The following is a 10,652-nucleotide window of genomic DNA, read 5'->3' on the forward strand; positions in this document are numbered from 1 at the left end:
CATAGTGACCTCTAGTGAGGGGACATAGCATGACAGCCAGAAAGTTACATCTTAAATAACGTTGTGAATTGCAGAGTTGGCCTTGCTCATGCCTCTTTCTTCTTTATAACTTCTCTGGTGTGGTTATCATGTGAGGTGGGACGTAAGGGAAACTATTTATATTCTACATGTTCCCCCTTTAGGTTTCACAGATGAAGAATAGTAAGAAAAAGTCACGTTTGAGATGTTCGTGTAAGAGTTTCAGTCATGTGGGAAAGAGAAGGGAAGTCTGGGTCCCAAATAGAACCCTATTCATATAGTTTAGCACTTTTGACCAGAACCCTATGGCCCCTGGTCAAGCGTAGTGCACTAGGGTGCCATTTGGGACGAATCAACAAAAAAAAAAGCTATTTCTTCCCAGGTTCTTTCTCCGGTCTTCACAAAGAGTCTTTGTAGCAGGGCAGGATTAGACCGCTGTATTCAGTTTCACACACATCAGAGGGGTTTCAGCGTCAGGCAGCGGTGACAGGTCCAAATTGAGAAAGTAAATAAACACCAGTCAGAGATGTCTTGAGTTCCACAGTTCTCTGGTGATAATGACCCCAGCAGCAGCCAGAGACCTGGGAAACCCACCTTGCCTGTGTGTGTGTGTGTGTGTGTGTGTGTGTGTGTGTGTGTGTGTGTGTGTGTGTGTGTGTGTGTGTGTGTGTGTGTGTGTGTGTGTGTGTGTGTGTGTGTGTGTGTGTGTGTCCAGAGCAACAGGTTAGAAGAACAACAAAGAGCCTGTTTTATTATTCAGACGTGGTTCACACAGTCTGACATTGTATGGTCAGGGTCAAGGGTCAAGTGTCTGAGCAGGGGCAGAGGGCTGGTAGAGTGGGGGTGATGGGTTACAAAAGGGGAGTCAGTCATAGCGGAAGTGAGGAGGGGGTGTAGACAATGCCAATGTCTGTTGGGAAGTGACGGGAGGTGGGAGGTGATTCTCTCCCCTGGTTATGGTAAAGGGTTGGAGGCAGGTAGGGAGGGGGAGTGAGGGAGGGACGCAGGGAGTAAGGAAGGGAGGGAGGGATGCAGGGAGTAAGGAAGGGGGGGGGGTTCCTGGGGGTTTTCTACAGGGGTCAAAGGTGACTGGGGAAGTGGAGTGTGGGGAAACCTCTTTCTCTTCTCCTTATGTTCTCCCCTCTCTCTGTCACAGTGTAAAGGACCATGCCAGTCAGGACTACACAGGTTCTCTGTGTCACGGGGCTTCCAATGAGTGGGCTTCAAACACATGACAGAACATGAGAATGTAAATGTGTATTTGTTGTTCCTGAGAGCAAAATAATGAAATGCAGATAGATTGTTTTTGCAAATCAGGAGATTACGATGTGTCAGCAAGTTTTATTTACAAGGCATTCCAGTACATTGCAGTTAATCGACTAGAGGGCAAGAGCATGCGTTTCAACAACTCTTCATTTGAAAGTCTTTGGCTGTTTGCAGAAATGTATATGTGAACGTATTCCTCTTGGAGGTTGTGTTGCAGCTGAGCACACTGCTTTCAAAACAACTGTAGGGAAGACTGTAGCAGTCATGAGATAACAATTCATCTCCACTATAAAGAAAGTCTCCCCTTGAGGTTGGAGTCAAAGCTTTCCTGTTCAGAAATGTAGTAACTATTGGATACAATGAAAGGTGTTTATATGGGACATAGAGAGGAACAGAGGTGCTAAATCAGCTAAAAACACTCCTGTGTTTCTTTCAACAACAAAACATATGTTCAAAGAAGATCTTTCTCTTTCATCTGAGCTTCCCTCCAAAATTGCATTCTCTGCAAAAACCAAAACAATTCTGCTCAAAATGGATAATATTCACCGTTTTCTTTTAGGCATGATTAACACGATTAACCACACCGTCAACAGACGGTTGAGACTTTACCCGTGGGCCTAATTTGCTAAGACAGTCCTCTAAAAACTGAAACCCTCTGCTAGGACATGATACGTTTGGGCTCAGGGATTTACTTTAATCCCTAATGTTGGAACAGAAGGCTTTGGTTGCTGGCACGCACACTTACAGCAACTTAATCAGCATGAGTCTGCTGCTCACATGCCTATCAATCAATCAAATGTATATATAAAACCTGTTTTTACATCAGCAGATGTCACAAGGTGCTACTACAGAAACCCAGCCTAAAACCACAAACAGCAAGTAATGCAGATGTAGAAGCACATTCCTATTTTCTTGTCTTCTATCCCTAACATCTCCCGCAACATGATCTGATTCCCCAATGTAGAGAGAGAGAGAGAGAGAGAGAGAGAGAGAGGGGTAGAGAGACCAATAAGCATCATAAGAGAAAAGGAGGAGAGAGAGAGAGAGAGAGGGAAATAACACCAGCCATGTGTTTTCGGGGTCTTTTGTACCATTTGATCCCTGAGACAGAAATAAAGAGAATGGTTTGTCTGATGACTGACTGCACAGTGCATCTGCAGGAGGGACATTGAGGAGGAGGGGAAACCAGTTTTGGTTTCTGTGTTTTGGGTTTTCTGCTGACTGGCAGGAGAGGAGAGGAGAGGGAGCCGAGGGGGAGAGGAGAGGGGAGCTGAGGGGAGGAGAGGAGAATTAGAGCATGTATCAGCTACATACACGAGTGCAGAACCTGAGCTGGTGGACCTAAAAATTAACATAGAGGTCTCAAACCAACCCAACAGGAAAAACCAGTAACATCACCTCTCTCTTTCTCTCTGCAGAACGCTCTAAAATAACCTGCTCTAGTTGCGACTTTAGCAAAGTTCAGCTAGAGTTCACTGGCGCTCCTCTCCCTTTCCAATAGGGTGAGCCTTTCATGTCTATGCTGGCTAACTGTCTCGACTGCAACAGCAGCAGCAGCAAATGCAGTCTGTTTGAAGCTGCCACCCAATTTATAGTAGTAGGCTCCATAACAAGCTCAACTTCTTCAGGATCGGTGGGTCCCCCATGGGACAGTTGAGCTAATGTAGGCTAATACAATTAGGATGAGGTTGTAAGTAACAAGAATATTTCCCAGGCCATAGACATAACTGATATTGGCAGAAAGCTTAAAAGGTCATTATCAAACAAACAGCATGCAGCAACAGAATGCCTTTAACTAGCTGTGTGAACATGTAGTAGGGATAAGCACTGTATGCTCCCTCTAATTCTCTCTCTCTTTTTCTCTCTCTCTCTTTCTCTCTCTCTTCTCTCAGAGGACTTGAGCCCTAGGACCATGCCTCAGGACTACCTGGCCTGATGAATCCTTGCTGTCCAGTTTCAACTGTTCTGCCTGCGGCTATTGAACCCTGACCTGTTCACTGGATGTGCTACCTTGTCCCGGACCTGCTGTTTTGGACTCTCTCTCTGCCACACCTGCTGTCTCAAACTCTGAATGATTGGCTATGAAAAGCCAACTGACATTTACTCCTGAGGTGCTGACCTGTTGCACCTTCTACAACCACTGTGATTATTAGTATCAGACCCTGCTGGTCATCTATGAACATTTGAACATCTTGGCCATGTTCTGTTATAATCTACACCTGGCACTGCCAGAAAAGGATCGGCCACACTTCAGAGCCTGGTTCCTCTCTAGGTTAATTCCTAGGTTCTGGCCATTCTAGGGAGTTTTCCTAGCCACCGTGCTTCTACATCTGCAATGCTTGCTGTTTGGGGTTTAGGCTGGGTTTCTGTACAGCACTTTGTGACATCAGCTGATGTAAAAAAGGACTTTATAAATAAATGTGATTGAAATTTGAATCATATCCATCAGATCTATTTGCGTCCCAAATGGCACCCTATCTCCTATGTAGTTCACTCCTTTCGCCAGGGCTTGGTCAAAAGTAGTGCACAACACAGGCCATTGGGTGCCATTTGGGACATAGTGAGTCACTCCAATACACAGAACAAGATAGAGACAAGGCTCACTTCTGCCATCTAGTGCTGATTGATTGACATGTTGGCTACTGTCTGATACCAATTGATTTAATTTATTTGATTGTTAAAGACACACTGTGGTCAAATGAAGGGTGGTTAGTTATCATGTTAAAACAGTGAATTACTTGAAGTTTGGTCTAGTGGTAGCTCTGCCTACTCTGGACCACACATACCTGCAGGCAACGGGGCCACGAATCCCACCTACTGTAGGCTTATCCAATGGCGACCCGTCATTCAGGCCAGCCCCACCTTTTTGGGTTACCTGTTTTGCATGTTATTTTAAATGCAATAAATGAGGCTGAATGAACTGTTTGGCTGCCAGACAAGGCTCAGCTGATAGCCAGATGTCGCAGTGGTAAGGTGTTGGAACTGCTGTTGGGACTCTGAGGTTGGCCAGCTTTATGTAGGCCCTAACAGTTTGTGGGCAAAACAAAAAAAATGTTTTTGCCCCCACCAAGATATACATGTTAAAATCGCCACGGGACCTATCGGTCTCCCTCTCTACCTTCCAACTGTCACTGTCCATAAAACAAACATATGTCAAAAAGCAACTAAATGTATACTACTGAACTGTTGGCTATTGCAAAACCGTTTAGAAAACGATGTACTGTAGGCTAGTGTCATTAAAGATTGAAAGAATTTTAGTTTTTCTATCTTTGATTTTTCTTTTTTCAATGACAGCTGACTGGGATGTCATTTGGTCCACATGTCTGTCTCAAAAGAACAGAAAATCTAAAGACAAGGGAGCTGTCTGAACTCTGACCAGCCTCTTCAGAAGAAGTCTAAACGGAGTGGTTATTCTCCCTGCAGTCTATTTCTCCTCTGTTTGGTTAAGTCTCTCACATCCAATTTGTCTTCATTTCTCCAAGCTGTTGCTGCTGCAGAGCCTGACCACCTGGGGGTAGAACCAATTACAATACAGAGTTTACCATACGGCTAGTGAGCCTCTCTGGGGAGGGGGGGGGGGGGGGGGGGGTGCTGATTGAAACTGAGGGGGAATGTTCATTACTGTAACTGCATGTTTATTAGTCCACTATATTATGACCCATCAAGGACAAATACAGCAAACACCCTATACACAATATACACGCAACATTCAACAATTTCAACGATTTTACTTAGTTACAATTCATATAAAGAAATCAGTCAATTTAAATTAATTAATTCCCCAGTGGGTGGGCCTATGCCCTCCCAGGCCCACCCATGGCTGCGCCCCTGCCCAGTCAATCAGAATGAGTTCTTCCCCTCAAAAGGGCTTTATTACAGACAGAAATACTCCTCAGTTTCATCCGCTGTCTGGATGGCTGGTCTCAGATCCTGCAGGTGAAGAAGCCGGATATGGAGATTCTAGGCTAGTTGGATGTACTGTTTGCTGTGCCAAACTCCAATGACATTGGAGGCAGCTTATGGTACAGAAATTGTACACTTCCTCAAAACTTATGTGACACATTTTAGAGTGGCCTTTAATTGTCCCCAGCACAAGGTGCACCTGTGTAGTGATCATGCAGTTTAATCAGCTTCTTGATTTGCCACACCTGTCAAGTGGATGGATTATCTTGGCAAAGGAGAAATGCTCACAAACAGGGATGTAAACACATTTGTGCACAGAAATAATCTTTCTGTCCATATGGAACATTTCTAGGATCAATACTTTACATGTTGCGTTTGTATTTTTGCTCATAACGGGCTGAAACATAGCGGGCTGAAAAGAGGCCATACATAATATCATCCTGTTTTGAAGGGTGAGGCTGCAGACATGGATTTTGTGCCTGGAAATTAAAGAATGAACCAATGGTTTAATGAAAGGCATCCGTTGACGACTGATGCCAAACAGAGATGATTGTCCGACAAAACAATGGGCAGGTTTTTGTGCATATGCTACTCGTCCAAAAATAGTTTATTTTACTTGAGTTCTAAAAAACGTGCAATGATGAATGCTTTTCGTTTTCATGTCTCTCAGTGCACCTAGTCACCGCTGACTACTGGGAAGGTTCACAAACTGCAAATATATATCAATCCACTAGGAGGTGCCATCAGGCTGTTTACGAATCCAGCCATTGGCCGTGTATAGCTTCCAGAGGACTCAACTGCGATGCAAGACAGAAAACCCCGAGTAATTCTAAAGCTAAGCAGCTTCAGTTAGCTTCACGTTCCAACTCAGGCTACATTTGTGGCGAAATCAAAATGAAAGAAAAGTGTATCTTGTAAATTCAGCAGCCTTTGTATTATGTGTCGTTAATGACGTAATTAATGTTTTACTTTGCGTGAAGTTTTATAGGCATTCTGTCATTACTAAATATGTAATGTGATAGGTATTTCATTATTACTATATTTTAACACAAATACAAATACACTAATACAATTAGGATGAGGTTGTAAGTAACAAGAATATTTCCCAGGCCATAGACATAACTGATATTGGCAGAAAGCTTAAAAGGTCATTATCAAACAAACAGCATGCAGCAACAGAATGCCTTTAACTAGCTGTGTGAACATGTAGTAGGGATAAGCACTGTATGCTCCCTCTAATTCTCTCTCTCTTTTTCTCTCTCTCTCTTTCTCTCTCTCTTCTCTCAGAGGACTTGAGCCCTAGGACCATGCCTCAGGACTACCTGGCCTGATGAATCCTTGCTGTCCAGTTTCAACTGTTCTGCCTGCGGCTATTGAACCCTGACCTGTTCACTGGATGTGCTACCTTGTCCCGGACCTGCTGTTTTGGACTCTCTCTCTGCCACACCTGCTGTCTCAAACTCTGAATGATTGGCTATGAAAAGCCAACTGACATTTACTCCTGAGGTGCTGACCTGTTGCACCTTCTACAACCACTGTGATTATTAGTATCAGACCCTGCTGGTCATCTATGAACATTTGAACATCTTGGCCATGTTCTGTTATAATCTACACCTGGCACTGCCAGAAAAGGATCGGCCACACTTCAGAGCCTGGTTCCTCTCTAGGTTAATTCCTAGGTTCTGGCCATTCTAGGGAGTTTTCCTAGCCACCGTGCTTCTACATCTGCAATGCTTGCTGTTTGGGGTTTAGGCTGGGTTTCTGTACAGCACTTTGTGACATCAGCTGATGTAAAAAAGGACTTTATAAATAAATGTGATTGAAATTTGAATCATATCCATCAGATCTATTTGCGTCCCAAATGGCACCCTATCTCCTATGTAGTTCACTCCTTTCGCCAGGGCTTGGTCAAAAGTAGTGCACAACACAGGCCATTGGGTGCCATTTGGGACATAGTGAGTCACTCCAATACACAGAACAAGATAGAGACAAGGCTCACTTCTGCCATCTAGTGCTGATTGATTGACATGTTGGCTACTGTCTGATACCAATTGATTTAATTTATTTGATTGTTAAAGACACACTGTGGTCAAATGAAGGGTGGTTAGTTATCATGTTAAAACAGTGAATTACTTGAAGTTTGGTCTAGTGGTAGCTCTGCCTACTCTGGACCACACATACCTGCAGGCAACGGGGCCACGAATCCCACCTACTGTAGGCTTATCCAATGGCGACCCGTCATTCAGGCCAGCCCCACCTTTTTGGGTTACCTGTTTTGCATGTTATTTTAAATGCAATAAATGAGGCTGAATGAACTGTTTGGCTGCCAGACAAGGCTCAGCTGATAGCCAGATGTCGCAGTGGTAAGGTGTTGGAACTGCTGTTGGGACTCTGAGGTTGGCCAGCTTTATGTAGGCCCTAACAGTTTGTGGGCAAAACAAAAAAAATGTTTTTGCCCCCACCAAGATATACATGTTAAAATCGCCACGGGACCTATCGGTCTCCCTCTCTACCTTCCAACTGTCACTGTCCATAAAACAAACATATGTCAAAAAGCAACTAAATGTATACTACTGAACTGTTGGCTATTGCAAAACCGTTTAGAAAACGATGTACTGTAGGCTAGTGTCATTAAAGATTGAAAGAATTTTAGTTTTTCTATCTTTGATTTTTCTTTTTTCAATGACAGCTGACTGGGATGTCATTTGGTCCACATGTCTGTCTCAAAAGAACAGAAAATCTAAAGACAAGGGAGCTGTCTGAACTCTGACCAGCCTCTTCAGAAGAAGTCTAAACGGAGTGGTTATTCTCCCTGCAGTCTATTTCTCCTCTGTTTGGTTAAGTCTCTCACATCCAATTTGTCTTCATTTCTCCAAGCTGTTGCTGCTGCAGAGCCTGACCACCTGGGGGTAGAACCAATTACAATACAGAGTTTACCATACGGCTGGCTAGTGAGCCTCTCTGGGGAGGGGGGGGGGGGGATGCTGATTGAAACTGAGGGGGAATGTTCATTACTGTAACTGCATGTTTATTAGTCCACTATATTATGACCCATCAAGGACAAATACAGCATACACCCTATACACAATATACACGCAACATTCAACAATTTCAACGATTTTACTTAGTTACAATTCATATAAAGAAATCAGTCAATTTAAATTAATTAATTCCCCAGTGGGTGGGCCTATGCCCTCCCAGGCCCACCCATGGCTGCGCCCCTGCCCAGTCAATCAGAATTAGTTTTTCCCCACCAAAGGGCTTTATTACAGACAGAAATACTCCTCAGTTTCATCAGCTGTCTGGATGGCTGGTCTCAGATCCTGCAGGTGAAGAAGCCGGATATGGAGATTCTAGGCTAGTTGGATGTACTGTTTGCTGTGCCAAACTCCAATGACATTGGAGGCAGCTTATGGTACAGAAATTGTACACTTCCTCAAAACTTATGTGACACATTTTAGAGTGGCCTTTAATTGTCCCCAGCACAAGGTGCACCTGTGTAGTGATCATGCAGTTTAATCAGCTTCTTGATTTGCCACACCTGTCAAGTGGATGGATTATCTTGGCAAAGGAGAAATGCTCACAAACAGGGATGTAAACACATTTGTGCACAGAAATAATCTTTCTGTCCATATGGAACATTTCTAGGATCAATACTTTACATGTTGCGTTTGTATTTTTGCTCATAACGGGCTGAAACATAGCGGGCTGAAAAGAGGCCATACATAATATCATCCTGTTTTGGAGGGTGAGGCTGCAGACATGGATTTTGTGCCTGGAAATTAAAGAATGAGCCAATGGTTTAATGAAAGGCATCCGTTGACGACTGATGCCAAACAGAGATGATTGTCCGACAAAACAATGGGCAGGTTTTTGTGCATATGCTACTCGTCCAAAAATAGTTCATTTTACTTGAGTTCTAAAAAACGTGCAATGATGAATGCTTTTCGTTTTCATGTCTCTCAGTGCACCTAGTCACCGCTGACTACTGGTAAGGTTCACAAACTGCAAATATATATCAATCCACTAGGAGGTGCCATCAGGCTGTTTACGAATCCAGCCATTGGCCGTGTACAGCTTCCAGAGGACTCAACTGCCACGCAAGACAGAAAACCCTGAGTAATTCTAAAGCTAAGCAGCTTCAGTTAGCTTCACGTTCCAACTCAGGCTACATTTGTGGCGAAATCAAAATGAAAGAAAAGTGTATCTTGTAAATTCAGCAGCCTTTGTATTATGTGTCGTTAATGACGTAATTAATGTTTTACTTTGCGTGAAGTTTTATAGGCATTCTGTCATTACTAAATATGTAATGTGATAGGTATTTCATTATTACTATATTTTAACACAAAAAGACATTAGATTAATCAAATATTTAATCAGTCGTCTTTCTCAAATGAAAGGGATGATGACACAATTTTTGCGAGAGAGAGAATCTGATTAATCGGTCCTCAACTCGCGACTCAGACGCTTCATTCACGTATAAATTGAGTTCGACCTAGATTAGCCTGCAGGTTAGTTCTGAAGGATTCGTTGCCATAGAAATGTACCTGGCTAAAAGGGGAGCCACTTTCGTGTCCCGAGTTGAACTCAGAGTTGACCGAAGTTACTTCGTTACCTCCTCAAACCAGATTCATAGAACAGGGCTCTGGTGAGCTGTCTGTAATATTAGTTTAGACTCGACTTGCTGAGCTAGGACACCATTATCAGAGCAGATGAAATGTAATACCAGTAGTAATGACAGCCGCTATAGTCTGACAGCTTCGTTTTAATGGTTAATTGATTTGTACCCTTTGCAGACAGCCATACGCACAGCAGAATTATCCCCAACACATTTTATTTATTAGCTTTTATGACCTAGTGGTGTTTTCACAAAAACATTTGCTCAATTAAACGATAATATGGCTCATTCGGCAGCTGCAAATTTATTCAAATTGAGGAATGCATTAAGGGGGAGATATAAAGTGTACTTTATGTAAATTACACTTGTGTTTAAAATAATAGTTTGAAATGTTTCCCTTGATAGTTAAGGCTTTTAAAGTAAATCTTATGGTAATTACCATAACATTGTGGTTGCTGTATGGCGTATTTTTTGGTATAGTTAGTTGTAGGCCTATTTCTTTCACATGACATTTGTTTCAGATTCCAACTGAGGGAATTCAATTGATTTAAGCATGAGTAGTTTTATTCCCAATACTACTATGTTTTTCATAGGAGAATTTGCCTCCCACCCCTCTCTTATATCTAACAAATTACACTTCTTCCACAGACAAAAACCAGGCACACACATTTTAATCAGAAAATTCAGCTGTTCTAGTTTATTTATCTGATATGGTTTAACATAGGCCAATAAAGACATTTCAATCTTGAATCCATCTGATGAAACAGACAAGCTGTATCGAATCAAAATGACATGTTATTTGTCACATGCACCGAATAGAACTGGTGTAGACTTTACCGTGAAATGC

This window comes from Oncorhynchus mykiss, chromosome 6 (assembly GCF_057628025.1).
Source record: "Oncorhynchus mykiss isolate SJ-2025 chromosome 6, ASM5762802v1, whole genome shotgun sequence".
Classification (NCBI taxonomy): Eukaryota; Metazoa; Chordata; class Actinopteri; order Salmoniformes; family Salmonidae; genus Oncorhynchus; species Oncorhynchus mykiss.